The sequence below is a fragment of the Rousettus aegyptiacus genome, unplaced genomic scaffold (assembly GCF_014176215.1).
Source record: "Rousettus aegyptiacus isolate mRouAeg1 unplaced genomic scaffold, mRouAeg1.p scaffold_m13_p_6, whole genome shotgun sequence".
NCBI lineage: Eukaryota > Metazoa > Chordata > Mammalia > Chiroptera > Pteropodidae > Rousettus > Rousettus aegyptiacus.
Window position 1 is genome coordinate 113,505,789 of NW_023416309.1, and position 26,619 is coordinate 113,532,407.

Below are 26,619 nucleotides of genomic sequence, written 5' to 3' on the forward strand. Positions count from 1 at the left end.
GCCACCACCGCCACCGGCAGGCTCCTGAACGGAGGCCGACCGACCGCCACGTCCCGGCGTGGTCATCCCGCTGACCCACGGAAGATACTCGACTTCATGGCGTGACGTAAAGAAGTGCCTGTTGCACCGCAACCTTGCCAGCACCACGGGCCGGCATTCTTTTAAAGCCTCTGCTAATCTGACACAGGAAGAGGGGTGTCATGGTGTCTACATCAGCACAGGTACCGAGTGCGATGAATTTCCCTTCCGCACAGCGAACGAATATGATGCGTCTTCTTCTGCAAAGCACTCTCCTTCGGCGCCTTTTCCCTTGAAGTTAAACCCGGACGGCCTTCGACGGCCTCTCCGAACCCCCCGCGGGCCTGGAGCCTCGTCAGCGAGTGCGCCCTCCCTGTCACAGGGCAGGCCCTTAACAAATATTTGTGGGTGAGACAGCGGCTGGGACTGAGGAGGGGAGCTCCCCTGCGGCTCACGCGCGCATTCCTCAAGCAGACGGCGACGCTCAGAAGGAAGACGGCCGAGGCCACATGGGCACGAAGCACGCACACCCCGACCCCTGCTCAGCGCACCCCGTGTCTCGTCCCTTTGCTCCCTCGCCGCAAGGACGCTCAGTCCCAGTGCAGGGGGGGACCCGGGCTTTCCAGAGGAGGTCGCTAACTTGCCCAAGGCCACCTGGGCAGAGGCACGAGCAGCATTTAAAGCAGGCGGGCTGCTCCGGCTCTACCTGACCCGCACCTGCCTGTCCACGGTGCAGAGCCTCCGACCCCTGGCTGGGTGGCCGTGACCGGACCTCCTCCCGTTCCTCGAGCCACCCTGCTCTGCGCCCTTTGGGCCACGAAGGTGACACAGTCCCCGCTTTCAGGAAACCCCAAAATGTGTTCACAGAGCTGGGAGGAAAGTGCGCGCTGAGCTGTCTGTCTGCTGGGCCCTGGCCGACCTGGAGACCCTTCGCCTTTCTCAACAACTGGGGAAACAAAGCCAGGCAAGTGACATGCCCACCTTCTGAGCCGGGGACAGCCACTCCCAAGGACAACAGCCCAGCCGGCCAGCGGGCTCACGGGCGGGACTGACGGGCGCATGTCAGTGACGGCACGAGCCGCCCGGCGACGGCCTCGCCAAGCGTTTCGCAGGGTTCACGCTCATGGGACGCAGAATTCTACTTCCGAGAATGGACCCCGCAAAAATAACCAGAGGCGCAGGCCGAGATCCAGGTACACGACGTTAATCACAGGATTATTGTATAACATGGAAAAAACGAGAAACCACCGAACCGACAGTCTGGGCAGGAGGAAACGAATTACGAATTTGCAGGGCACAGTCAACAGTAACTCAAGGTTCAGCGTATGGCTCCAGCGGACGCTGAAAAACGTGTCGTGATGCTCACCACAAAATACTAACTGAAAACAGGATGCAGACTCTCTATAGAAAAGTCACCCAAATTTTACTTTAAAATGCATGTTTTTAAAAAGACTAATTGGAAATATACCAAAATGTAAAAGTAGTTACTCTTGAGTAAGAATATTAAGGTTATAGCTAGTTTTTATTCCAATCATTATACTCTTCTATGTTTTCTCTATTTTTTGCAAAGAGAAAATACCATAATCATAAAAAAAAAAATTAGCAAGGAATAAAGTTAGTGCATCTTTATTTTTCAGCTGTGTAATTCTTTTTAGCAGCTTACTAAGCTCTTCAAAGGCCTCTTTCAAACAGGGCATAAAGATCTGAGGAAGCATAGAGCAGAGTATCCTCCTTTCTTCTGGAAAAAATACTTCCATTAATGCCACCGAAGGCCACCTGGGTTTCTGAAGCAGCCCCATCACACTGCTGGCTCATGCTGCGGCTCGCTGCCTTCTCCTTTGGCCACCACCTCGCCCCGTCTCCCCCAGCACAGGCTTGAGGACTTGGAATCTGAACGGGAACAAAGCGCCTTCGATGGATCCCCACTGACCCGCACCGGGCCAGAGTCGCCCTCTCCCCCCGACGCGAGGTCCACTTAGACCCCGAGGCTGCCCGTGCAGTGCTCTCGCCGTTGCTCCCAGCTTCGTGTCACCGGTCCCCATCGGAGTCCCCGCGACGAGCAGAGAGGGGGTGACGCCAAGGCCCCGAGGACATCTCGGAAGCCCCTCCCTGCACTGCGCCCACTTGCTGCTCGGCCTCGGTTCCTGGGCAGCCATCGGGAACATGTGAGTGAAGGCCGGGCGGTCCACGTTCACGCCTCCACGCTGTGCCCGGGGTCTCCCGCTTGTCCACTGAAAGGAGTGGCGAGACCGCAGGGTCTTCCGCAGCGGCCCCTCCTCCACCGCCCCCAGGCCGCCCCAGCCCAGATGCCCAGCTCCTGTGGGCCTGGAGGGCCTGGGCTGCCCTCGCCCCCGGGGCAGAAGCCACGCTTGCCGCCCTTCAGAAGCGGTGCCCGGGGCTCACCCACGCCAAGGGGCACCGAGGGCCATCAGCTGAGAACCGCTCCAGGCGGCACCGGCGGCAGCGGGTCGTGGGTCAGCAGCCCGCGCGTGGCGCCTGGCGGATCAGGTTCCGGCCCTGCCCTTCAGGGACAGAGCAACGGCAATTTGCTTGGCCTCTTCTTGGGCAAATGAGAAAACAAGGCCACTGCGCGTCGCCCTCAGGGGACGGCTCGGAGGACTGGCCGCGTCCCCCGCAGAGGGAGCGGTTGCTGTGAGCCGGCCGGGGCTGCTGCGGGGACTTGTCCCTGGGCTCACTCCAAGGCCAAGAGGGGCCAACGAGAACGGCCTCTTCTCTCCCAGGCTGACAAATTCGGAATTTGAAAACCGACGAGATGCACGTCTGAGAACGTGCCTGACCCCCTCCGCGTCCTCTATCCACAGACGCTTGCAGACCAGAGCAGGGGGCGGCGCGGACGCTGCCGGTACTGCAGGCCACACCCCGTGTGGCAGTCACGCAGCGCATACCCCTACAGGGCCCATCAGGGCAGGGAGGCCGTGTCCCCGGTGGGCGTGGGTCCCTCGGGAGCTGGGGCCCCGACACGTGGTGACACGCACCGGTCTAGAGCCAGCCACGGCCCCGCCAAGCAGCACCGGGACCCCGACTCTCACACTCTGCGTAAGTACGTGTGCCGCATGACAAACTGCCCGAGTGAGGGTCTCCCACACAGGACGCCCGCACCAGCGGGGCGAAGGCCTCTTTTCTTGGGCGCGTCTCCCCAGGCGATGGCTGCTGCCCCCACCGCACCCCCTACGTCCCAAAGTGCCTCTCCCTCATCAGAGCCGGGCAGAGGCCAGGGCCCGCCCACCGCACTCGGGACAGCGGGCTAACCTCCCACCTCTGCCCCATCACAAGCCCCCCTGCAGGCGACAGGCCATCTCCCAGGACCCCACACCACCAAGGGTGAACCTGCCAGGCCCCCCAAATCCTGCTGCACAAGGGGGAGCCGAGCAGTGAACGCGCACTGTCCCCGCCTCCCAGAGCCCCATGCAGGGGGGGCCTGCTGAGGGGGCCGCCCCCAGCCTCACGCCAGCCTCCGGAGACGGCGAGGGAAACTGCCCCTAGTCGCTCAAGGACGCGCCTTCCTCTCAGAAAGAATTCTTTCGTTGTGACGTATACGCAGCAACAGCTGCCATTTTAACCAGTTTTAAGCGTGCGGCGCAGCGGCGCTGGGCTGGGCACGTTCGCGCTGCTGTGCGGCCGTCACACGCCCTCGCCAGGACGCGCTCACCTTCCCAGACTGACGCCGGCCCCATCGCTCGCTCTCCCCCCACCCCCCGCCGCAGCCCACCACTGGTCCGCACCCTGTCTCTACGATTGTGCCTATTCTGGACATTTCAGAGAAATGTAATCGTACAAGAGTTGTCCTTTTCTGTCTGGCTTCTTTCGCTTAGCACGTTTTCAAGGTTTATGCCGCAGCAGGTGTTGAAATTCCATTCCTTTTCGTGGCTGAACACTCCTCTATGGCGTGGACGTACCGTTTTTGTTTTTCCGTCCAGTCACTGACAGACACTTGGGTTGCGTCCACCTCGGGCCGCCGTGAACAGCGCTGCTGTGGGCGCGGGCACGCGGCACCCGAGACCTTGCTCCGCGCTCCTGGGTCTAAGCCAGCAGGTCTCTGCCTTTACTCCATCACCTCCGCTTGTTCCGTCCGTTCGTTGTCACCGAGGCGGTGCGTGCTGCAAACGCTGCTCCAGACACAAGGTATTCTGGTGGCCAAGGTGAACTTCCAAGGGTGTGTGGGCGGATGAATGGACAGGCATCCGGATGGATGGACGGACGGATGGTGGGTGACTGGACGGCTGGGTTGACGGATGGAGGGGGGTGTAGGGGCGGGGAGACCCCACCACCGCCACCCCCGTCCCCCCGCTACGCTGCCTCCCCTGCTGACGGGCTCAGGAGCAGTATAAGGCCTCTAAGCAGACAGCCTTCCTGCCTCTCCACAGCCATCTGAGTGTGACGCTTCCGCCGACAGTGACGACGACGCTGGCTCCCACGCCCTCCTGCCCCTCGGCATCACCTGACTTCACAGACCCCGCAGGTGAGGACAGGGCCTTGCGCTCGCTGTTTCTCAGCGGCCGTCCAATGGGGCGGCCAGGCTGGGAACCTGTGCGGGCCTCCCCGCCCCCCAGGGACCTGGCTGCTTTGCATGGCTTGCAAAGGCATGGGCGGCTGTTAAAAAATAAATAGAATGTCGAGTCTTAGGAAGGATGGAGAAACCTGTAAGCGACAGATAACAGACCGACTGCAGGACGAGGAGAGGCCCAGGGGAGGCACTTTTCATAAAACGGAGAGGTGGGGAGGAAGGAGCGGAGCCAGGAGAGCCGCTCCACACCCCGGCCCGGCCCGGCTGGCGTGGGCTCATGGACGAGGCCACCTCTCCCGTCTCACCCTTCGGACTAACGATCTGGTGGCATCGGGCACCCGAGAGTCCTGGGCAGGCCGGGGCTCCTGGCAGCTCTGAGCGCTCTGAAGAAGCCGGCACGGTGGACGCTGAGTGCACACCCCAAGATGGGGGGCCGAGCCCCTGGTCGCAGAGCGAAAGGCGAGCTGTGGTTCTCACGTAAAACTGGCCCAAGTGAGGTCCTGACTCGGTCCCGACAAGCCCAGCTGAGGACGGCCTGGCCCCTCCTCCCCTCCCCTGTGGCCTGCCTGTCCCTGAGGCCGCCGCCTCTTCATCATCCCCCTGGCCTTCCTGGCGGCTGGAGGCCCTCGCACAGGCCACACGGCAGGTGTCTGCCACCTCCTCCGGGGCTTCCCCACACTCTCTTCCATCACAGAAACTCCGCTGAAGCTGCAGCATAGAATCATTTTATCAGGCTGTTATTAGGCCTCGAGTCTTAAATTTGTGATCTATAGTTTTAATTAAGTTTTAAGTCTCCAGTGCCACATCTCATCCGATCTCACTGCATCACGTCAAGGGAAGGCTGCTGGGTATCAGGGCGCAGGAAACGCGGTCAAGGCTGGGTGCCCACGAGCTGGCCACGCAGGGCCCGGCTTCCTCCTCCTGGCCCTCGGACGCTCGCTGCCCAGGCTCCCTAGCCCCATCCTGCGCCATGGAGGCCCAGGGACGGTGGCAAGCCCACACCCGTCTCCCCTGGACAGAACGAGCTGGGGCCTGGGCCCCCGAGCAGTACCCCACCCCAGGGAGCAGACAGCGCCCGGTACCTCAACACCATGACGAGCCGGGACAGAGCTCCGAGCAGAAATCGTCCGCGCCCAGCCTTATGCTTCCGGCCCATTCTCAGCCCGGACCTAGCTCCTTAGCTAATTTAATCAACTGAGCAAATCTACAAACAGTTCCTGGGGCACAGAGGCCGGTTTCGCTCCCACGGCCCCCAACGGCCCCCGCAGCCCACGCCGTGCCCAGCGCCCTTCCTGGCCGGCCCAGAGGCATTTGGCCCTGTCAGCAGGGTGAGAGGCGGGGTCCAGCAGGGGCCGTCCCCAGGGGGTGGTCCACGGTGGGCGCCTGCCACTGTGATCACTCCGCTGCCCACAGCAGTTTTCAGACGGGCACGTGTCTGTCTCCATCTCTGCCAGGGAACAGCAAAGGCCCAGGAAAGCGAGGCTGCGCGGGGGTCTGAGGCCTGGGTGACGGACGAGCAGGTGACGGACAGGCAGGAGCGCATGAAGCTCAGCACCGGGCGCCACCCCGGCAGCCCCCCCCCCCACCCTACCGTCACCCCGTGGAGGGCTGCCGAGTGAATCACAGCGCGGCCAGTGAAATCTGAATTCCAGACAGACTGGAACCCTGGGCGGAGACGTTTATTCTGAACGATCGCTGTGTATCTGGAACTCGGGTCTGACAGGGCGCCCTGGTTTCATCCGGCAACCTTCACCCACGGCGCGCCACCTCTTGCTCCTGCCGCCTGAGTCCCTTCCACCTTCTTTCTGCTCCTGGAGAGGCGAGGCCAAGCCAGGCCCCCCGAGAATTCGGCCTCCTTCCCAGAGCACCTGAGGCAGGCAAAACGGAGAGAGGAGGCCAGGACCGAAGGAAGGCAGAGGAGGGCTGGGCAGGTGACACCCTGCTGCAGGCGGCATCCTGGCCACCCCTGCCTCGGGTCATGGAGGTGCGGCCCAAGGCTTCAGCTACCCCTGGAGCCTGCCCTCGGGAGGGGCTGGGAGAAGAGCAGCCCTTCGATGCTCTGCCGGGGCTCACTGCTCAGCCACCCCTCCCCCCAGTGCAGCGAAAATGGGCATCTGTCCCTTTAACGGGCCAGGCCCTTGCCACCCCACAGCTGCGGCCGCTCCGTGTGACTGACTGCTGCCGAGAGCCACATCTGGGACTTTCCGGTGCAGTGATCAAGTCTCGATGTGCTCGGAAGCCTCGCTGCCCAGTCTCGGCGATTACTCCTGCCTCCCCATCTTCCTCTGGAATGTTCCTTCCCCTCCTCCCTCGTCACCTGACTCCCTGGCCATCCTGGTTCGGGTTTTCTCTATGAATCTGCCAGAACAGGGGATGGTGCACCAGCTGGAGAAAGGCAGTGTCTGCCCCTCGGCCGGGCCAAGGACGACACCCTCCAGGACGACGCAAGACCGTGGGGTGGGAGGCCGGACGAGGAGAGAACGCAGCCCGCCTCTGCCCCCGCATGCCCTCGCCAGGAAGCGGGCTGAGCAGAAAAGAGATGCGAAGGAGAAAGTTGGGAAATTTTTTAAATTATTCCCACATTCACGTGACACAAATTTATGAAGAGCTACCGTGCCGGTGCTGGGGAGGGTGGGGAGCACCTGACAGGTGCTCAGCCGCGTCCTCCCCACACGGCCGGCCAGCGCACGCGGGGCTTGCTAAGGGCGGGGCCGCAGTGCGGGGCCGCTGCCAGCTCACAGGCGGCGGGTGCTGCTGAGGGCCACACTCGGGGGACAGCACTGGCGTCGCCTGAGGCGCTCTGAGAACGCTGCCCGGCCCCACCTCTGGGTCTGCCGGGCGGACATGCGACAGAGAGCAGAGGCTCTGACTGAGCAGACCCTGGGGCGACAGCGTGCGGGAGGGGGACAAAGGGGACGACAGAGGGAACCAGTCAGCAAAGGCCCTGAGGCGGGGTGGGGGGAGCACTCGGCGAGCTCCCCTTCTCCCAGAGGCCTCACTGGACCAACAGACGCCCCGCGGCAACGCTCCCACACGTGCGGACTGAATGCGAAGCTGCCCGACTGCTCGGCCCCCACGTAAACACGCCCTGAGCGATGGCGCTTCGTGGCTCCTCGCCCCTGGAATCGGGGCTGGCCTCTCGACTCGGCCCCACGGGGCCCTGATAGTGGTGGTGACCAGGCTCGAAGCCTGGGCCACAGGGGGCCTGGGCCGCCTTGGAAGCTGGCCAGCCCCAGCCTTCTGGAGGGTGCGAAACCACCTGAAACAGAAACTGGACGTCAGTCCAGCCAGTCCCCAGCCCACCCGCCAGCTGACCACAGGCGCCCGAACGAACCCGGCTGAGATCGGTCACGCACACCCCAGATCAGAAGCAACCAGCTGCCCTGCAGCCTCATGAGCAAGAGCAAACAAACTACCGTTGTTTCGGCCTACCGAGTTTGGGGGCTTGCTTGCTACACGGCAGTAGCTAACTGATACACTCTTCCCCTAAAGGCACGAAGATGCTCCACACCCTCATCCTGCTTCTCGGTATTAGAACCCGGTGGACATGCAGCTCAAGCCGTTCTGGTGGACTTTATAAATGTTTTATTTGCTGAGATCTTTGGTTAAATTTTTTTCATTTAATAACTTTTTCAGTTAGAAAGGAAAAGAGCTGTTTGGAACAGCCCTGCAGAGTGTTCAGAATCGCCCCTTCCTGGGTTTCTCCAGAGAGGTTTGTTCTGTGTGCTGGAGAGTGTGTTCTCTTGCAGCTTTTCAAACACTACATTTTCCTCTGGCGGCATCCAGGGCATCTGATCGCATGAGACATGGTGACGTGGCTGCAGTCGCTGTCAAGATTCCTCTTACGACTCTGAATCTGCATCTGTGCGAGGCTGGTAATTCCTAGCTCCATGCCAAGCACAAATAAATGAAACTTATTTAAAATAACTGGGAAAATTCCACGCTGGAAGTTAAATTTTTTTATTTTTCTTTTGCTGCTGCAGTTAGAGAAATCGGTCCTGGCAAGGCCATTTGAAACAAGCTCAACAACTGGCCAGCCGCAGAAGTTCTGTGGCAGGTGCACGCGAGGCAGAGAGATGGACAGCACACCGGACGCCCGCCCCCCGGGGCACCAGCTCCAAGACCCACTCTGGCGCCGCGGGCGAGGAGACGGCGTGGGAAGGGACCACAGCCGGCGCGACAGCTCACTGCGCAGCGCCCTGCGCATACTCGGTCACGTGGGATCCTCACGTCACTCTTGTGAGGGCTGCAGGGCCAGAGGTGTGACAGCCCGATCTCAAGGCCTCCGCCTTGTAATTCTTTGCAAGAGCCACTGCAGGGGCCCACCCACCACAGTACCAGGGGCGATGCTCCTGCTGGCGGGGCGAGGCAGAGTGAGTAACCACAGCGCCACGACCGAAATGACGAGACAACCACTGGCTCCCAACCTGTGGGGCCGCCCAGCCGGGTCCCCCCGCCCAGGACTGCAGAAGTCGCCCAGTCACACACAGGGCCAGCCGGAAAGCCTCTTCCACAAGTACTGGCCAGGTGCGACACCTGGGCAGCATACCTGGACGCGCCTTACCCTGCCCTCCAGTCTCAATGCACACCCTGCCTCATTTCCTGGGGAGGTGGTTACACGTGACTCTGTCGGTCAGGAATGGAGGGGAGGAGAATCTGGCCTTGGAACCTGCATTTTCAAGAAGCACAGTGTTTTGGATGCAAAGGGCCCAGAGACCACACCTTGAGAAATACGGCACAGAAGAGGCTTGGCGCCCAGGGGAAGGACAGGAAGTGGGAACTGCCAGGAAATGCCAGGCCCCCGGGGCAGGTCCCGCTTCGAGGCAGGGGGGCTGTGGGACAGATGCGGGACCCCCTGGAGGAGTCAGGCAGGACTGCGCCAGAAGGGGACGTTAATGTGGGTCTCGAGGCGCTGCCGGGCGGCGGGGCTGGTTGGCGGGCCGGAAGCAAGCAGGGACCACGCACCCTCCTGCCCCACCGCGGGCCCGGCCCCCACGGGTGAGCTCTCCCCGACGACGACGTCAACAAGTCTTCTCCCCCGCCCTGGGAGCGCGCATGGGTCTGAGATTGCGGGAGGAGCCCGGGGTCCCCCACAGGGTCTGGGGAGGGCAGCAAGGACGGCTGCACAGGCTGGGTTCCCTGCTCGGTCTGTCCTGCACAGTCCCAGACGGGGTGTCTGTCCGTCAGGCCTCTCTAGGGCCCCAGGGCCTGCAGGGAGGGCTGTCAGCTGCCCGGTGGATGCCAGTGTTTGATATGGAGATTTGGGCAGTGAGAATGGATGCGGCTCAGCGAGAGGTTTATGCAAAGCGACAGCTTCTGAAGAAGGAAGCCCTCAGATTAGGAAAGGAAAGAGGTGGAGTGCACCCGGGAAGCCCCCTCCCCGCCCCCGCTGTCCCCCACACACGCCTTTCCCAGACAGAGGGGCACAGAAGTCCCAGGCTGGGGGGCCTCCAGAGAGAAACCCTCCCTGACGCCTGAGGCTGCTTCCTCCTCCCTCCAGCTCTCGCCTTTGCCCCGTCGCCCCCTCCTCCGAAACTCCCCCACACTGCCCCTCCACACACACTCACACACACACACACACACACACACACGTTCCTCACTCACTGTCCTGACTTCTAATGGCCAGGATGAGGACATCGGGGGACCAGGCCCAGGTGGGTGACACACACACCAACACTCAGTAAACGACAATTATTTTGAAACTTTCCATCCTGTCATTTTCAGAGGGTGGGTACGAGGGTGGAGGGACCCACTCCAGCAGCCGACAAAAGCCAAGAAGGATTGCACATAATTGCCCTTTGTTTAAGAGGCAAATGAATATTCCTGCAGAGCTGAAAACTCATTCTTCACACAGATAAGCTTCCAAAAATTGCAATCCATTTGCTGCCAAGTTTAGGACTGTTATTTCCTTCCCACCCCCCCCCCTTTTTTTTTAATGGCCCAAAATGCAAACTGCCTTCCCTGGTGGCGCTTTGGAGCTAGACACTGGTCTAAGAAAGTTCACCTCACTGGGCCACGAAAAAGGGAAGGACTCTACTAGGACAGAAGGGTGAAGGCTGAAGGTCAAGGATGCTGACGAAGGTCATTTCAGCTGCGTGGCCCTGGCGGTGAAGCAGGTTAATGGAACCTGTTCACTTGTCTCACCCGGATGCTCCATCTCCCCTCCCCAGTATCCAGGTGGCCCCTTTCAAACAGAAGGGCAAGGGGGACATGGGGACATCCACGCGGCCCTGGGAGAAGTGTTCTCGCCATGACCCGCTTCACAGAACAGGGGCTAGGGCAGACCCCGCTCCTGGCCTCAGAGAAATCCTTGATGAACCTCTTACGAGGACAGGGGCTCAAGACTGAGGCTGACCTGCCAGAAACCCCAGGTGCCCCCCTCCCAAGGACACCGAACAGGCCTGTAAGCAGCTTCCGGAAAGAGGGAGCTGTCCCCTGTCCCTTCAGGCACCTGTTTCCAGCTCGGAGCAGTGCTGCCCAGGCCCGGCTATACCCTCTCCCCCACCCTGCTGTCCCGGGACCCAGACCCGGCATTGGGGGTGAAGAATCCCACCACAAGAGGCACACCCAAGGAGACCCAGCCTCTACGCGGGGACCCAGGCAGCTGGCATCCATCGCCATGTGTCCCCCACAGGGGCAGGGCGGCCACGAGCCAGGGCTCTGGGACTCACTGCTGGAATGCGCCCACCCCACCCACCTGGGAGCTCTTCTGCAACGCGGAGTGCGGGTGACAACCCCACGTCCTTCCGCCGTCCCCATGACCAATCCCGGCACCGAGAGAGCGAGCCCTAAGCCAGGCCCCACCCATCGGGAGGCCGGGACACCCGAGGCCAGGCCCGTCGGTCCACACGTGTTTCCTGAGCCCCGACTGTGCGCCAGGCAAGGCCTGGGGGGACGGAGCGACGCATCTGCTGCCGAGGCCTCACGCCCCGCGCCGTCCCCCAGCCTCACAGGCCCGGGAGGCCGTGCGTTCTCTGTGCCGCTGCGCTGGGTCGTGAGCCTGGGCCGGGTCTGGGTGCCGGCTACGTGTCTGGGAGCGAGCCCAGGAAGCCGGGGTGAAGGCGTCGGCAGCCTGAGACAGAAAGGGAAGAAAAGCCATGTGTGCGTGCGTGTGTGTGTGTGTGCACACGCGTGTTTATAAGTATGACTGAACGGTCACCCTGTGGGCGACTAGGGCCCGATCCCTGAGTACCCTCGGGGGAGACACGCGGACTGGGAAGGCAGCAAGGCTGGGGGGCAGAGTTTCCACCAACCCGTCCCCCATGGCGGGGCCATGTTAGCAGCCTGAGCCCCTTCCCGCCAGAGGAAACTCAAGAGCAGGGTGCTAGAGGTGGGAGCTGCCAGCATGCACGAGAGGTGGCCATCACCGTCACCGTCACCACCACCGCTGATGAGAGCTAGCCCAGAGGTCTCCAAGGGACAAGTTCTCCCGAGGTGGTCCCGGCAGGCCCGAACCAGGTGGGTGTCTACTTCTGGAGGGGCATGGGTCCTCCCACCCCTGCCCCCAGCCTGCCCCCCAAGAGCCGGCTTTTCAAGCATCCCCCACCTTGAGACCAGTCACTGCAGGAAACGTGTCTGTACCCCCCAAACTTCCTAAGTGGAAACTGGGCCTTCAGGAGGTAAGCAAGAGGTGGGTGCGGGGCCCCATGGATGGAATCAGCGCCCTCACAGGAGACACCCCAGAGAGCTTCCACCCAGTGAGGGTATGGCGAGAGGGCGGTGGCCACAAACCAGGACGCGGGCCTTCCCCAGAGCCCGACTCTGCCGGCACCTCGATCTCGGACCCTCAGCCTAGGCGGTGTCGGCCGCGGAAGCCACGGAGCCCACGGTATCGCATTACGGCACCTGGCGATCTCCTCCACCGACAGCCTCACCTGAGGCCTAATCCCAAGGCCCTCCCCGCCCCTCACCTCCGCGCTGCCCAGAGGAGTGAGGCACACCTCACCATGCCGCACCCCTGCTCCCACACCCCCACACTCCCGCCCCAGCAGACCACAAACAGCCACTGAGAGCAGCCAGAGACAGGGGCCAGCTCGGAGGCTGGCGGAGAGGCGGGGCCCGCACCACTCCGCCCGGAATGGTGTTCCCCGGCACACGGAGCAGCCGTGGAACACAGCCGCCTTTGGCGTCACGGCCTCGGGGGACAGAGGTGGCTGGGCAGCGGCTCCGGGAGAGGCGCAGGTGCAGAGAAACCAGCACATGGACAGCCCGCTCCCGGCAGGCAAACGCCACCCAGAAGGCCGCCCCATCAGACCGTGGACAGAGTCATCACTGTCCTGCCCCGGCTCCCCCTCCCCCAGGCCCTTTTCTTTAACTAAGCCGCTTCTGTTTTGCGAGGACCCCTCTGTGTGTGCACGCACACTCGCGTGTCAAGTTTTCACTCCGATCCTTAAATGAGGTCTTTGCTGAGGATTTACAATTCCCCCGCGGCCGCGATCTCGCGAAGATTGCCTCTTTAACACTCTCAGGCCTTAGCTCTAATGAGCCTCCTCCTTATTACAGAACCAGGTCACGCTGCCTTGACACCCCCAGAAAGCCTGTCATTGGCAGGGAGGGGTAGGCAAGGAGAGAGAGGGGCAGCGGGACGAGGGGGCAGGGGGCCGAGAACCTGAGGGGAACCCCCCCCCTCAATGCAATGAAATCCCACAGCAGCCTCATTCCCGGGAAGCCCAGGGGCCCAGTCGCTTTCCGTAACTGTGACGTGACTGAGTCTCCAACCAGCGTCCGTTTCTCTTTGGGCCTTGGTTTTTAAGATGACTAGAGAAGGAAGGGGAAGCAACGGAACCCGATGGCCATGCCGGGCACAAGTTCAGGTCCCGGCCTGGACAGAAGGCCACCTGCTCTGGCCCAGCATGAGTCTCCTGCCGGCCTGCTCCAGGCCTGAGGGCCAGCGGAGGAAACAGGATAACGGAACCCGCAGGCTCCAGGGCAGAAACCGAAATCCTCCTGGAGGAGAGGCACACAGGTTTAGACGCCTGGGGAGCCTGTCAATCAAACTCCCTCCTGCCTCCCGCCTTTCCTCCCTCTACGGAAATTAGTTGTTTTAGGGTTCAGAGGAATATAAAGAGATTAACTGTGGAAAAGGAAGCTGTCTCTATCTGCATTCTCAGACCAAAAGTACAGGCCCCCCTAGGCTTTCTTGCAATGCTTACTAAGCACCTACTATGTGCCAGAGAGGCGAGAGGCTGTGCCCTTTGCCTCCAATGCTTGTCACTGGACGCAGAAGGAATCCAAGAGCTGAGGGCTGACATGGTCCCAGAATGCTCCCTAAACCCGTGGGACCTTTCTGAGACTGACAGTGTGACTCCACGAACAAGGCCTTCATTCGAGAAGGTTCTGCCTGTGGAGTTGTGGGATGGGGCCCTCCAGAGGCACACAGGTCTCAGGAAGGAGAAGGGAACAGACCATCGTCTCCAGATCCCAGATATTCTCTAGAAGCTTTTCTCATGGTCATCGGCCAGCCACTCCCCACGCTCCACATGCTCCCCCCTCCCCACCCGCCATTCACTGGGTCAGGAATGTAAACCAAGGCACCCCAGGCCTCTAAGCAAACTCGAGGAGTGTGCAGCCCCACCCGGGCCACCCCGGGCCCCCGAGCACTGAGAAGATGCACGCTGCATAGCCAGCCAGCCTCACAGTCTCAGCTCCTGTCCCTGCGTCCCCGGGACCCCACAATGCACCTCTGAGAGGGCACCCTCAGCACGGCCGAGTGTTTACACGTAAAAATTCGGATCGCGTAATGTCCAATGCCAGGCACGTTAGAAATGGAAGATCATTCTTTAAACACTGGTGCCAAAGAGCGCCGGCGCCCAGCTGCGGGCAGTGGTGCCTGCAGCACTCCAGGGCCCCCCGAGGGGGTGAGAGGGTCCGCGTGTTCCGGACACAGGTGCGCAGGCTCCGGCAGGCCCCACCCCACCCGCACGGGCCACCCCGAGCCCCGGCGCTCACCTGGCAAGCAGGTACAGAGCACCCATGAGCATGAGCGCAGGCTGAGGCCCGAGGACGCGGGATGGAGACCACGCCGGGCACATGAGTGCACGTCTCCCTGTCACGGCTCACCGCTCCGCCTCCTCCTTCCACGTCCAGCTGGAACAGCCACACCGAAGCCACCGCCAAGAGTCCTAACCAGTCTTCTGCTGCCGGGCGGGGCGGCGCTGGCAGCCGGGGACTCTGAGGGGTGGTGTGTGGCCGGAAGCCGGGACCTGGCGCTGCGCTCCGAGCAGGCCGCCACGTCGCGGGGGCTCCCCGCACTCCAGCAGCGCTCCGCTCCCAGAGCAAGTGCAAGGTGCAGCCCTCGGCCCGCGGACAGCAGAGTCTTGGATTCCGCAAAACAGAACTGCGAGGGCCGCGCCCCGGCTCAGAGACGCGCACGCTCGCAGGCTGAACACAGACGGCCGCTTCGCCTCTGCCTCCCCCTGGCATCGACGCGCCCCAGCTAGTGCCCCGCGGGGCGACACACGGCCCCCCAAAGGATGCGGCCGGCCCCAGGCTCACGGGCCCAGTGACTGCAGCTAGCTTCCAGCACAGTCCAGCGCCTTCTAGAACAGTCCAGCACCTTCCCAGACGTTTTCCCTCCCTTTCATCTACTCCTCACTCCAAGCCCGGCCAGGACGCACCCGAGACCGCTCCTCTGGAGGCATTCCGCTCTCTTCGGCAGCTGCCCCCAGTCCTGGGAAAACAGCGGCACATGGTCTGTCCGCAGCTCACGTCCAGGCGGCCGGATGCACAGCCCGCCGACCCGCAGGGCGCCGCCTCACTGCTGCCAGCCCCGTGGGCAGAGCCGGCCACTTCCTCTCCAGCCAGAAGCCCATGGCCTTCCCGCAGTCAGGGGATCCGTTGCCCCTCTGCTCTCTCGTGCCAAGCCCTGCCCCAGGCCCCAGGCCCCAGGCACGGGGTGTGCCTACAGCACGGCCAGGAGGCGCCTGGGCGTCCTGCACACCCCGCACGCCAGCAGGACTCAGCAGGCTGCTAGTGACAGAATCAGGACACAGAAAGCCACACGGGCCCCTCACCAGCCTGCCAGCTGGGACGGAGGGCGCACAAGGCGCGAGGCCCACTCCCCACGCCCACCCCTCCGGCTGTCAGAATGTCCCAAATACTGACTGGAAGCCTGCTGCAAGTGGCCCTCCTACGCGTCTGGGGGACAGGTCCCGCCTGCCGAGCACCTACAAACCGACAGCATCCATGGTTTCCGTCCGACCCTCATCAGTGCTGATTATGGGTCCCCGGAAAGTGCTGGGAAAGACGGGGTGCTGCCTGTCAGGGTGGAGAGCCATGAGGAGGGGCCTCCAAGTGGGGCTATTCATGGCCTTTGCGTGGCCGTGTGCACACATGTTCCATATGGCCGCCACCTTATTCAGCCACAGATGCTGCTCTGCTCCGACTGTGGAAGGATCCAGAACCTTTCTGCTTTCGCTGTCTACCTAACTGGCCAAGCAGCTCCTACGAGTCTCCAGGAGAAAGGCCAGTTAAGCCCTGGCCTCGGCGTCCCGCTGCCGTCCGCGTGTAAAGGACGCCATGAGGAGACCCCAAGGCCCCTGGGCTCACTCAACACAGATGTCCCCTCGAGGAATCACACAGGCTTGTGAACCAGCCACAAGGGCGGTGCAGAGCCTGAGGTCACCTTCCATGTGCGGAAAAGTGCGGCCTGCGAGTCAGTGAAGGGGCCAGACACAGAGGCCCATTTGGAAGGCGTGAGGCCTGGCCGAGCCCCACAGCAGGGGACCCTGCTTGGGGGAGGGAGGCTTTCTGCTCTCGACCAGGCTCGAGGGAAGGAAACCAGGGCCACGGCCAAAAATGAGCCCCCTGGAGCCCCCACTGCCAATCCTGACCACGTGGTCCAGCACGTGGCTCTCACCTCTCGCTGTCATCCCCGACACCCAGAATTTACTACCACCGCGACCTGCTGAGTGCCCACACACGGCCTGGGCTGGCTCCTGCCTTCCCAAGGGAAGAGAACAGCTTCACCCCACGATCAGCAGAAAGCAGATGCCCTACACATTGCCGGGGTCCCGGGGCCCCAGACACAAAAACAGCCAGCCTTCCTGTCCATCGTGCAAGAAGGTCAGTCGGGCCCCGAAGCAGGCGGCGACAGGGCACACTGCTGGCCCACGGCCTGGTCTCCTCTTTTTTTAGCTGCTTCCTGGCCACACAGGCCAAGCCTGAAAGTGGGTGTGCAGGGGGGTCCCTAGGAGCCCAGCAGACAGCAGGGTGGCACCCTGTCCCATCCCAAGGGCCCTGCTCTCTAGGGAGCAAACAGGAGTCTGGCCAGGGAATCTCGGTCGGGCTTTCTCCGGCGTTGGCCCACTCCTTCCCATCATCTCTGCCAATTCTCCCCAAACCCTGCAGAAATTCACCATCCCATGGTGTGGCCTGGGCACACGCTCTCCAGCCAGCAGGTGCAGGGCCACCACCAGTGGTGGCTGCTCATACACACACCGCTAGGTACAGACGCGTGCTCCTGGAGGAGCCGGCACCGACAGAGCCTGAGGCGCGCGCTCACACCCCCTCCTCGCTGCTAAGGGCCTGGAGTGATGTATTTTCTGTTCTCCCGGCTATAATTACTTTAGCGTGGGAGACAAATTCTGTCTCCAGCATCTCAGAAGCGCTGCACTAGAACACCACATTCCACGGTCCTGGACAGCCGCGGCGCTGCCCCAGCTGCCCCCCACACCGTGCACCGACCGGCTCACGGGCGGGCTGGCGAGCATGCACCGCGCACGCACCACCCGGGCCTGCGCCGGGGCTTAACGCCTGCTCCAGGCCACCCCTTAGACCAAGACACCCGAGAACTGCGCATGCGGGTAACCATGGCAACTTCGGGGCAGTTTAAAAAATAAGTTTGTGAGCTGTTGGTTGTTATTTGGTGCTTGAGTGGCCAGGTTCTTTCCCTCCTTTTTCAGATAACAAGGTCCCTGAGTGATGCTTTACGAGGTTTTGGGTGCAGTGTGCAAGGCACCGCCTGCGGACTCCTAATTACCTCCCGAGGGGGAGGCGCTGTCTCGTCTCAGCACCACAGACACAAGGCTGGGCTCATTCTCCAGGAGGGCCGCTCCCCGTGGGGTGACCTTGAGCCAGGGCACCTCCCACCCGTGCCCCTCTCAGCTCCTCGTCCTCCCCAGGAGTCCCGGGACTGGCCATCCAGACCCCTCGGGATCCCAACCAGGTCCCAAGAAACCATTCACACGTCTCCCAAGGTAGGGCGAGGGCCAGGCAAGCCCTGCAAGACCCTAACCCCCATGCGCAGAGTCACGCGCAAACTCACACACCCACCACAAATAGCATCCTGCTCACACTCAGACACGCCTGCTGCCCCTCAAAGGGCCACGGCGGCCTCGGTGGGGGCAAATGGGAGCTGCTGCCCTGAACCCCGACCCCTCTCCAGGAGGCCAATGGGAGCGGGCTTTCAATGCCGGGGAACAGCCTCACGTGCACACAGGGCAAGCGCATGCGCATACGCCGTCAGCGCAGGCAGCTCTGCCCCGCACGCGCCGCCCGGCTGTCTGCAAAGCGCCTGCACCGACCAACGGCCGAGCCCCCGCAAGGTCCACAGTCCCAGCCTCGTTTGTTTCAGGCCCAGGATGGGCCCACTCAAGAGCGCCTGACTCTGCAAGGCTCCGTGTCACAGCTGTGGCACCGAAGGGCTGGACGCATGGCTGTGGAAAAGGGAACACTTTTAAACAGCAGAAAATCCCTAACGGCCCTTTCAGCCTTCTGGCACACATAATTGCAGTATCCACGTTAACGAGAGGCCTGGCTGCTGGCTGGCTGAATGCTGCGAGCGCCCGTGGCTCCGTGGAAACCAGACCCCAGTGGGGAGGAGGGAGGGGGCGGGGAAGGGGGCGGAGAAACGCATGAAATAAAGAGTGTTTCCAGGAATGACAGGGCTCCCACGCGGGATCATATCATCAATTAGCCAGTAGGAGGGCTGAGGAGCACTTGGCACCTCGTTTCCACAAAGACAAAGTTTCCTTGAGGAGCCTGCCAGCGTCTTCACGGCGCGGAACTCAGACGCCGAACAAACGGAGGAGCACGACCGCGGGGCTCCTGGCCGCCTGGCGGAGGGGCGTGTGGGTTTAAGCACACGAGCAGAGCCTGGTAGCGTCCACGAGGTGAGCACACACACGTACACACAGAACACTATGCATGCACGCACATGCATGCAGGTGTGTGCATATGCCGTGTGCACATGCAGGACACACATGCACACACACGTATACACACCGTGCCCGTGCACATGCAAAAACACGTGTGCACACACAGCATGCACACCACTGTCAGGTTGGCATCCACTGTTCTGGCCTACAGTCAGTCTGCCTTGTGGCTCTCGTGGGTGCCAGGTGCTCAGGAGGCAAAACGGCTGCAAATGTGTCATCTGGAGCTTCCCCTGGGGCCCTGCAGCGCCTCCCCCATCTATGAGGAGATCCTTGGGGTCTTGAGGCCCCTACTGGGACTGGGATGGAGCTCAGAGCACATCAGGCCCTTCAAGAGTCAATTTTTGAGCCGTCAAACCCTCATCCAAGGAGGCTCCCACCCTCCAGATCCCAGGAAAGCAGTCTGACTCCCTTGTCTAAATGAAGGTGACGATTTACGCTGACTCTCCTGACTGCATACCGACCCCACTCTCCTCCAGCCCTGCGGCTTTAGCTGTTTAGCTGTCCACCCAGCGGAGCGGGGAGGAACCGGAAATCTTCCCTCCCGGCTGCGCGAGCTCAGGGCTGCTCGACCTGCCACTGCCAGCCCCTGGCCTGCACCCTGGAGGAGCAGGGCCAGGTGGGAGCTCCTGCTGCACACGGCAAGGGCTCCCCACTGCAGCGCATGCGTGCCCGTGCTGCACCCCGGGCCACGCCCTCCTGGCCCCTCCAGACACCCTCTCAACCCCCGCAGCTCCAAGCAGCTCTGACTCCAAGGAAGCAGGGCGGACTCGAGGGGAGTCTCAGCATCACGCCCTCACTGGAAAACAGCACGCTCTGAAAGGACACCCAGGGAGGAAAGGGCATGTCTTCACCCAGACCCAGGCTGGGGGCGCGGAGCCCCGAAATTGGCACGGGCGGGAAGGCTGGACCCAAGCTCCCAGCACGCCTCCTTCCCCTGCAGCAGACTGACCCCCTCTGCAGTTTCGGCCCATCTCACTGTGCTGCGAAGCGGTGAACGTCACGGTCATGACAATTCATGACGATGACCTGGACACCTCCCCCGCAGCCTTCATCCTCTAGCACTCATTACTTGCCAAAAAGTTGGCCATGGGGTTCGAAATTTCCAAGTCTGGCCTTACGAGTTTTCCTCTTAGGATGTGAGCAGAACATACCACTGTGTCCATGATGGGGGGGGGGGAGTTCCTTTAAGTCGGTCTCCGCGGTGACTTCTGACAAGGAAAGAATCCATCTGAGCAGGACGGGTACAGGCAGCACTGTCAACACGCGAACACGGATACCCTGAACAGTGACCCGGTTTTAGGCTTGCCCATCTGTTCCCTACAGACAGCTCTACTTTTAAAACGAGACTTCAGCCTAAGTGGCAAAGCGCCCACGCGTAAGCAGGGACAGCCAGGACAGCCGTGCCGGTCACGGCCATGCCGACGGCGCATGCGCACTGCTGGACGCGCGCCTCCTGCCAGCGCAGACGTGTGGGAAGGTCCTGCGGACACTGGAAGAGCGAAAAGGACGCAGACCCCAGACGCGGTCCGCTTAGCCATCCCAGGGGAGACCTCCCCGTGAGAAGGAAAAGTGTGGTCATAGGAGGTGGCCTTTAGCCGTGCTGCAAAGCTGTCCCAGACACAGACACAGGCTTCCCCGGTTAGGGCACAGGTAATGAGACCAGCCTCCGGCTTCTCCGTCCCTCCCTGTGGCCATCAGTTAAAGGTTCGCAGCTGGCAGCGTGTCGAAGGGACTTCGGTGGGTGAGAGCGGATACAGCGTTAGCCGTCTGGCAGTGCTGATCATAGCATTACGCCCCAGAAAATAATGATTCTCACCCAAAATTTCCAGTACATCTCTTTTCCGCTAAGATTCCACAACCCTGACTAGTGTCCCACGGACAGCACCCCCGAGGGGCCAGCAGCGAGCACTGTCCCCCGCACCGCCGCCTGTAAGAGCAGTCCCCCGCGCTCTGGTCCCCCGCCTGTCCTTGCAGGGGGGACCCCGGCCAGGCCTAACGGCATCACAGCAGTCTCTCCAGTGAGGGAGAGTGGACATTCTAGAAAGACAGCTGCACTTAGCTTATTTCTAATGGGTTTCGCAACACTGTGTTTCGGCTTGTCACACCTGAGATCTGAGAACCAAAAGTCTCTCCATGCTGCAAGCAGGGCTGGGACAGAGTCGCCCGGCCTGAGAGTACGTGGCATGGTGGCCATCTACAGCCTCGAGGAGTCCAGGCCGGGCTGGGGTGTAGGGTCACAATGTTCTCGCTCTATCCTGCCCCCTCACGGGAAATCCAGCAGGCACTGACCCAGGCCCCGGTCCCCAGAATGCCCGGCCACCGAGCACCCACCGCCACGGTTCCAGTGACAGACCGCCTGGAGTGGAGGCGCGGGAGGAGGCGGTGGCCCATTAAGGGCACACGCCACAGGCGGGCAGGAGCCCATCCACCCTGGATGCCTGGGTCAGGGTGACACCTGGGTCTCCAGCCCCACAGACAGGCCCTGGCTCACATCCTTCTGCCCGGCCATAGGGTGCTCCTGAGAACACGAGCTGCAGGCTCCCCCCGGGGCCCTTCCAGGCCACCGAGTTAAGGACCCTTACGCACAGAACACGGAGGCTCGTTTCCCTCGCGGCCCCTGTGTATTCCTGGAACCATTTTAAAACGACATCATCAACTTGTGGCCGCAGCAAATGGTGCGGCATCCACTTCCCCAGCTCTGACACGACGCCTCCTCCTCTGACAGACAGACGGCGCCGGCTGCCGTGTGCCTACCGCGAGCCGGCCCTTCGCGGGTGTTCCCTCCACGTTTCTCGGCTGAATGAACTGAGGGCTAAGCTCCCGCCCGGGCCGCAGGGCTGGGAAGTCTGCGCTCCCTGCCCGCGGCACGCTGCCGTCTCCCCGCCTCACGCGACCCGCTCAGCACGTCGCGGCGCGTGCTGACGGCTCACTGCGCGGGGCCGCGATGGGCTTGGGGTCTGGAGAGAAGTGATTAGCTCACGGCTTTGATCACGGCCGCAGTCCATTTAAGTGTGCATCTGAACATGTACGTTCCGGAGGGCCAGTCGAGCTGGGCGGCCTTGGGGGGCTCCGCTGACAGGGAGGCTGGCTGAGCACAGACTCGGACCAGACCGCCAGGGGTGTGGGGTGGCACCGCAGAAGCCCCTCCGCAGACCCAGTCTGCAGTGCCGTTCTAGTTCCTCTCACTTCTTGGACCTCAGGGCGATGGGAAGCCCAGGGAAACAACGGTGTGTGTGGTGTGACCATGTGTTAAAGTCACTGTAATACCTCTTGCTGAAAACAGTTTACAAAGCCCTCCTGCTACCGCCAGAGAGAGGGGGCAGGGGAAGAGCCACCAGCAGAAGCTTGTAAGACCAGACTCTGAAGCACCCAATCTTTGAAAGTTCCAGAAAACGTAGGCGTTACTTTCTACTTAATCCAGTAGAGAAACCTCTAATTTATATTCGGTAAGGATTTCGAACGATGAAAGTTTAGTCAGAAATCATTTCTCAATACACCAGGTATCTGCGCCTCTTTACATCTTTCCCCAAACTGTATCCACCTTCTGCATACGAGGAAACGTCACGCTCCTTAGCTTCAGCAGAGGTTCCCGTTTTTACATGAAACGCCTTCGCTGCCGAGAACAATGTGCTTCTGTGCTCTCAGTATCCTTGTCTAAGTGAAAACTACCCCGAGATACGACGCCCCGCTCAGTAACTGTCATTTGCCTGGTACCCAAGACGCACGCTGCGGGGGGGGGGGGGGGGGGCCGGGAAGGACTCTGGAGGGCCACACTTCCCTGCCACTGTCATTTCTTGGTCTCACTGGGTGTCAAAAGCAAGAAGACACTGGTGAGCACGGCTGCGTTCCGGCTACTCACAGGCAGGACTCGGAGTGCGCGGCCCGCATGGCTGCGTGAGCAGCCCAGCAGGAAAGGGCCTCAGCCGGGGGTTTGAGTTACTTTTTGCTCGTTCATTTTGGTGAAGGGAGAATTTTGAAGTGAGTCAAGATCCCTCGGAGAAATAAAGGCACACAGGGATTCTCCTCCCTTCCATACAAAGTATGCACGTTATGATCTCATCCAGCCCCTCAAAAGGAACTTGATGGAAGTGTGCAGGGTCTGGCTGGTAACAGGTGTCTGTCCCCAGGCAGTCTCATCTGCAAGTGGCACTGTTTTCTCAAAGGGCTAAAACAGACAGACGTACCTGGCCACCTGCCTCTCCTCCTGGTTTCCAGTCACAGCCCCGGGCCACGCTGGCTCACTTCCCCAGCAGCCGGCGGACACCTGGCAGAGACCTGCGCACGCGGAGCTGTGGCCAGGTGTGGGTCTGGGAGGGAGCCTGGCGGGGCCGGGCACGACGCCCTTCTGCAACCTCGAGGTAGCTCTCAGTGCAGCCACCAACCAAAGCGACGTGCTGAGGCTCTACTAAACATGTCTGCAGTAAGAACTGCTTTGCACTTGGACCTCAAAGGAAACAACAGACTCCGACGACTTGTCCCCTCCACCCGAGTGACAAGTCATCGTCTGCCTCCCAGGTGGAACCAGCCCTGGGCCACTCAGAAGGAGCAGAAGCTAGATCTAAAAGATGTCCCTGTCACACAACTGAGCACATCTTTAGGCCCCTAGATTAAAAATAAAACTGACAGGCCTTGCCCTGGCCTGAGGACCCTGCTGGCTGGCTGTCCCTCACGGTGGCTCCTTGCTCCAACTAGGCTCTGGCAACACTTTCCAAAACGCAACTTATACCCTATGGGCTTGCCCGCCCCGCCAGGGGAAACACTTTCAAATAAAGTAACAGATTTTATGCTCTTTCTTATCTCAAGTCACCTTCTAAGGCATGTTTCGGTGTTAACTCGTGTGCTGGAGAAACTGTGACAGCAAGCTAATTTACTAAGTGCATTGCACTTAAAAAAATGTGCATTTTTACAAACCGAATCAGTCCACATCATGAGGTGCTTCATTCAGCGAGGATACTCATCCTTCCGTCTGTGGATCCCCAACACAGAATGGACCCCACTGTGCGCCTGAGCGCCACCGCCAGCCCCACTACGTGCAGATGCGCCATCCTCAGCTGTCACAGATGTCTAAGTGCCCACACCGCCCAGAAGGTATAGGGGGAAGGGACAGAAAGGGAGAAGAGGGACGGATAGTGAGAGCCCGAAGGAGATGGAACCAGAACGTTATCAATACGCGAGAGACCGCGACGGCTCGGCGAGGACGCGCCGGAAGACGCCGGGGCCGCGCAGACGCCGCACTGCTCTCCACGGACACGCGGGCCGCAGCCCGCCGTGCACACGGCGGTGCGAGTGAGCCGTGTCCATCCCGTGGGCGCCTCGTGCGGAATTAAAGAGCTGCCGCAGGTGGGGGTTCAGGGAAAGGAGGGGGCCCCCGGAGAGGCATCTCTGTTCAGGGGGCGAGGAGGAGATTCAAGATGGTTTTTCCCCTTCACTTGTTTAAAAATAAAAAATTCCTCGCCCGATGTCAGCTGCGCGTCAGGTCCCATTTGTCTTGATAACAGAGTATCAAGCAGGAGTGTGGAAATTAATAAACACAGGGAGACAACCAGCAAGGACCGCAGGCGCGCACGCGGCCGGGCCGGAGGCGGTGAGCCCCCCGCCCAGCCACCGCAAAGCACTTCGGCTTCCCGTCGGTGCTGCGCTCCGGGCCCGCGGACAGGCCGCCCGCCTGCCCTGCCAAGCCAGACCCTCTTCCTAACCCCCTGCTCCCCCCCACCCCGCCACCCTGACACTGTCGGGTGGGACAAAAGCTTCCTTCCTGTGTCCGCGCCTTCACTCCCGACGCCACAGGCACGCGGCAAACCACGCTGGGTGTGTGTGGAGGGGCGACGGGCCCACCGGGACCCCCTCGGCGCGCGTATGAGTAGGGGCTGTCAGAGAAGGCTGTGCACCCAAGGTGGACCCAGTAGGCGAGGAGCCAGACCTGGAGATGGCCACTACCATCCCGGCTACTTCCCAGATACGATGTCCACGACATCTCTCCACGCTCTGAGGAGCTGTCGCCAGCGCCAGGGCTGAGGAGCTGGCAGAACATGACAGAAGGCCCGCTCTAGAACGGTACCCCCAAGTCTTCCCACCAGCCTGTCTGCTGGCCCTGGGCACCCCAGCGGGCATGGGCCTGGGGAACCCGCACCTTCCCCAGCAGCCTGAGGCCAGGCCGCGCAGCACCCCCGGCGGCCCAACAAGGTAGGAGGCGCAGGCGGCCTGCACGCCCCGGCCCTGTCCTCGGTGCTGCACCCTCCCCTCCGCGCCCCCTCCCGCCTCCACCCTCTCTGCCAGGGCTCCTGTCCCAGGGCGCCGGGCGAGGGGCATCTGCAACGAAGGCCCAACGTGGCCAGAGGCCAGGACTGCTGGGACTCTCCTGGACTCCCGGCTACGCTGGGGGAGACCTGTGGGGCCCCCGAGGCCTGCAGGGTAGACGCAGGTCTCTCTAAGACCCTGGCCTCTGAGGAGTGAACGGGAGCAGTGATTTAAGTCCCCTTTTATGGGGGAGGGATCACTGTTGGAACCTGTGCCAGAAACCCCACCCCCAAGTGCAACCAGCCCACACGCGATGGCAAACCCTCCCCCTCACACGCAGCTGCCTCGCCAGGTCCTGGCAGAATCTGCGAGTGCGCCCCTCAACTCAGCCTCTGCTCCCTAACCCCTCTGGGTGTTCCGCCTCACCCACACCGGGGGCCGCCCTGCCCCTCCTCGAAGCTCCCAGCTGTGGAATGAGGGGTTAAGCATTGCTTCAGGAGTGTGAGGTGCGCCCCAGGCCCACGCAGGGAGGCCTGGGGTGGCAGCCTTGGTCCTCAGGGCCAAAGCGAGCTCCCGGCCCACACCTGGAGACAGGGAGGGAGGGGCGCCCCTCCAGCCGGCAGGGCCCCTGAAGCCCCTGCCCCCAGGCACTCCCCCACGGGGAGGCCTGCGCCCCCCGCCTGCACCCCACTGGCATCGGGCGGTGCTTTCGCAGCAACTTTTCCCCTCTCCCGTCACAATTTTCACTCACCTGGAGGGCCTGGTTTTAATTAGTGTAATATTCCCGTTAACAACGCAGCCTAATTAAGACATCCGCCCAAATCCGCGATGCACACTTAATGAGCAGGTTCCGTCGCAATGTTTTTACTTTTTTAAATTATTATTTCTTTGCAGACCAGTGAAACCAAAGCCAGCTACTAGCTGAAGGACCTCATCACCGGCAGCCCCACTCCACCGGCCTGTCCCTGCTCGGCGCCAAGCGCCAGGCTCCCGAGTGCGTGCGCCCAGAGCGTCCCTGAGCCGAGCTGTATTTCAGCACGAAATTCGCGACCTGGTAGAACCTAGAAATGGCTTCCTCTGGGGTGGGGGTGGGGGTCTCGCCCAAGGGATGGAGCGCTCCCACCCCGCCCATCCCTATTTGCCCCCACCTCGGGGCGTCCTACGCATCATGACGAGCAGCGCGGCGGGAGTCCGTTTTTAAACTGACCAGTAAAAAATAAATCTGGACCCTACCAAAATCTGGGACGGATGAGTTTCTGCCACCCAGGAGTTTCTCCCCACCCCGCTGGACCCCTCGCACTGGGGGTTGGGGGGCAGAGCTCTGGCCTCCCAGGAAGACCCCCACTCCATGGGAGATCCTGGATCCCGGGGCCACTCGGGGACAGGACTGGGTCCCAGTGTCCCAGCTGGGGCTGGGCGAGAGCCCCGGCAGCCCAGGCCGTGAAGGAGATGAGCGCCGGGAGAGGCTCTGCCTTGGGAGAAGGCTGCTGCCTAAGCCTCGCTCAGCAGCCCACGGTGACGCCAGAGACAGTCCTGGGGAGGGGGAGGGGGAAGGGGAGAACTCGGGACCCGGTGACCCCCACCGCCTGCTGGGGCCAAAAGTCCAGGCCAAGGGTGTGCCCAGCTGCCCCGCGCCGGCTGCCCCGCTTCCCCAGCGGGGCTGCGCTGGCCCCTGGAGTCGGC

General features: G+C 61.8%; 1 protein-coding gene across 9 annotated transcripts in view; it reads right to left on the reverse strand.

The window, feature by feature from the left end:
* RBFOX3 (RNA binding fox-1 homolog 3) overlaps positions 1–26,619 on the reverse strand; it is a 217,995-nt gene that overhangs the window by 184,361 nt on the left and 7,015 nt on the right. The window contains exon 1 of one of the 9 annotated variants that reach the window (XM_016143263.2): positions 25,688–26,367. The exons of the other annotated variants lie outside the window; for them this stretch is intronic. The gene's annotated coding sequence lies outside the window, so the exon portion shown is untranslated. Of the gene's footprint in view, positions 1–25,687; positions 26,368–26,619 lie in introns of those variants that run through there. 9 annotated transcript variants of the gene reach the window in all.